Source organism: Pinus tabuliformis, chromosome 5_2, assembly GCF_031772625.1.
Source record: "Pinus tabuliformis cultivar Carrire ecotype Pingquan chromosome 5_2, CPIR1, whole genome shotgun sequence".
NCBI lineage: Eukaryota > Viridiplantae > Streptophyta > Pinopsida > Pinales > Pinaceae > Pinus > Pinus tabuliformis.
Window position 1 is genome coordinate 145938914 of NC_142306.1, and position 3893 is coordinate 145942806.

The 3893-nt window shown below is 39.2% G+C and overlaps 1 pseudogene; it reads right to left on the reverse strand.

The window, feature by feature from the left end:
* Window positions 1–496: 496 nt before the first annotated feature.
* Window positions 497–3032, reverse strand: LOC149157946 (cytochrome P450 86B1 pseudogene; annotated as a pseudogene).
* Between the last annotated feature and the right edge of the window lie 861 nt (window positions 3033–3893).

Below are 3893 nucleotides of genomic sequence, written 5' to 3' on the forward strand. Positions count from 1 at the left end.
CAAGTGAGGCATGGCCATTGCTTTGAGCTGTTAAGCAAGATTCACAACGCTAGGCATGTGATTGTGAATCCCCTTTACGCCGACGCTATATTGCTATGCCTGAAGACCTACGATGTATATACATGTAAAATATACAGTACCAAAATTACACTCACTGCTCGGCAGGTACTTGTTGCTTTGCAACTACCCTTGTTAATATTAAACACCATCTGAATCTTCTTATAAAAGAATGATATACAGGAAAATTAGAGCTTCAAAACAGAACCAACAACAGACCGCAGGAGATGCAGGGAAACCACACATTTTTTCCTAACGGTAATCACGAATGATGTTCCAATGCGGGATCTGTGTAATGGTACAAATCTTAAAATACACATATATATATACCATTCTACTACCAACATTGAATAAAACAAAATGGATCATACACGCATACATTCCATACCATACCATAATACAACACACATGGTCCCAAGGCCTTTATTTTCATTTGTAATCAAATTCCTGATCGCGGAAGTAATGTGATGAGCAACCCATTTTTGATGCATAGAGTTATTCCCAACTTCGGCTCAGCCATCACATCCTTCACCATTTTCGGACGATATCTGTAAACCAGAGAAGCTGCCACCCATTTCATGAGCAAATACACAAAATTCTTGCCCAGACAATCTCTTGGTCCTGCTGAAATATAATTTCTTCTGCCGTGCAGGGACAGCGACGGCAGCGCAGTTTTGAAAAACGCCAGTACCATTCCCCGCACCGCTTTCGCTGATCAGCGATATTTTCCAAAGGGGCTCCGATCAGTGCGATCTGCCGACACGTGGCCACAACACTGTTCCAAAACAGCCCATTCCCCGGCCGGCAATGTTTGCGATTTTGACTTCCGCGGAATTAATGTCAATGTCCGATTAAATCAACTGACTTGCACCATTTGAACTTGGGTGAAGTTTTGTTTGACCACTGGATTGTCAGGAAAGTAATTAATTGAATTTACTATGTGTCGGTAAGAGTTAGTAAGATCTTTAATTTTATTATTTTTTAAGGTAAGAGTTAGTAAGATCTTTAATTTTATTATTTTTTTAATTCACCAAAGGTATGGTCACAAGTCAAAGTATTGTTATGTTTTTTTTGTTCATTGTATATGTAATGTTTTTTCGTTTTTCGTTAAAAGAAATGCAGTGTAAAAGTGCAGCAACACAAATGTAATATTAGTGCAGCAACACAAATGTAATTTTTTTTGTAGTAGGCAACGGAGCGTATGAAGAAGTGAAAAAGGGGATTTCTTTTTATAGGAGTTTGAGCACATGGAATGCGCAGCAGTGTAAAGAAATTTTTTTTGTTGAATTTTTTTTGTTGAATGTAAAATGCAAATTTAAGAGATTTTTACAGTAGTAAATGTAAGTTTTATTTTTACACAGTAGCTTAAAAATAAATTTTGGAGTTGAAATAGAGTAATTTGTTTTTTGGAAGTTTTTGGTAAATCCCTCTAAGAAAGAGGAAGAAATTTGTATCAAGCAGTTTATTAATGAATACAAAGCTTTTATGTGTGTTGCTGAACCTCTCTTCTCTAAAAATATTTTTTGTGGAGAAATATTTTTTGTGTTAAGATCCTGTGGCAAAAATATTATTCTCTGTTTAGTGATTTTGTTTTGGAATTTACTAGAAAATTCCCTAACGGGTCCAGCATTGAACACTGGGTATTTATAGCCGACTTCTGCCACAAACGCCCCTTCTTTCAGCCATCTATCCGGCTTAAATTCCCTGCAGTCTTCTCCCCATATGCTCTCCGTCCTTCCCATGGAATATAGCGGGAATATGAGATTTGTTCCCTTTTTCAAATATACTCCACCTGGCAATACCTCATCTTGTATCACTTCCTTGTAGTTTATAGGGAGCGAGGGATATAGCCTTAACGTTTCAGACAGCGCAGCATGCAAGTACTGCATCTGGTTCACCTCCTCCACCTTAAAGCCAGCGGGATTCGATTCTCGTCTGGTGACCAAGATCTTGTGTAATTCAGACAAAATGTTTTCTTCCACGGCTGGGTGTTGAATAAGCAGCCAAAAGAACCAGGAGAGTGCAATGGCAGTAGTGTCCCGACTGGCTAGAACGAAGTTGATGCACATGTCTCGCATCACTTTATCAGACAACAAACGACCATCATCGCCACGCAGCATCATGAGATTAGACAACATGTCACATCGTTCGACATTTCTGTCATTTTCGAGCATTTCTTTCCGTCTGGTCCTGATCATCTCGAAAGCAAATTCATCCATAATTTGCAGAGAGGCCTTGAGCTTTCCTTCCGTCCCAATGCCCAAAAACCTCATTGTTTTCCATATACTACTAGGAATGATGAACCGCTTGACAGTTGCGTCCATGGCCTCTTCAAAAGCTTTAGCTATCACAACGTCTCGTCCAGGAGGACCTAGACAACCCAAATCCACTCCAAGACCAACAGTACACATGTTGTCCAGAGCAAAGTGAATGAGTAGCTCCTGAATATCCACAGCAGAACCAGTTCGGCATGCGTCTTCTAGCTGTACCAGCAGTTTGCAGTGAATGGATTTATCAATTATGGAAATCATGTGTTTTTTATGGAGTGGCGAGTGCAGAAACAAACTCATCGTCTTCCTTCCCCAAGCCCATTGTTGGCCGTCTGTGTTGAGGATTCCGTCGCCCAGTAGATCGTCGAAAATACATTTAAAATAACGTCCCTTGGGGAAGCTGCGAACCTTGGTCTTTACAATGTACTCTACATATTTGGGATCCGTGGTAACAAACGAAAACATGTTTGCCAGCCAAGGAGGTTTGAATTTCAACGTTCCGCCATACTCCCTGAGAACGTGGGTAGTCCAGTCATATATGTCACTTATATGAAAAAACACAGACGGAAGCATACCTGCCACTGGCCAGATTGGAGGACCCCTCATTTTCCTCCGGAGCAGTGTATGCTGCCATAAGAGTGCTGCAACTAAGCTTGTCACAGAAATCACCAGTGCACATTGAATTGGCTGCAACAAGCTCTCCATCGTTGCAAGGATGAAGGAACCATGGGAGATCAGATTAGAGCAGCCGCTGTGTATAAGAGAGCGAGAAAGCAGCTGTAATAATTGGGTTAGTAAGAAGACATTTTATGTTGGCTAGTGTCAAAAGTTGGTCCTCAAGAAATACTCAACCATAGAATACTAAATGCTTTGCAACTCCTCTAATATATCCCACTTTTAGTTGTTATTATGTTATGGTATTGCTACGTGTATTATATTTAAGTAGTAAAATTAGATGCCTAACAAAAAGCTAACTGAAATATAATCAATCATGCCTATTCCTATTTCCGCCACAATTTTTTAATTAATGCCCCCGACATGCGGGGGCATTAGGGAAATATAACGCGAGCTGAAAAAGCTGGAGGTGAAAAAAAAACAGCTCGCGTTATATTTCCTTAATGCCCCCGCATGTCAGGGGCATTAATTAAAGAATTGTGGCGGAAATAGGAATCGCCATCAATCATAGTAGGAAAGTCATTAAAAAGTGATCATCGTTAGAAAAGTGTCACACACATTGACGACAATTGATCATGGTTACGAAAGTGTCACACACATTGAGGAAAATGGTATGATATTGAGAACTAAGTACTAAATGCTTTACCACTCATCAATATATACCATTACTCGGAAAACCGTTAAAAATTGATCGTTGTCAGCCCACATTAAAATATTGGTATGATATTAAGAATTAAGTACTTAATGGTTTTGCAACTCATTGATCTATATCCCACTACTAGTTATTACTTTGTCATGTTATTGTTAGGTGTATTATATTTAAGTAGTAAAAGTAATGACCTAACAAAAAGCTAAACATAATCAATCATAGTATGAAAGTCATTAAAAATT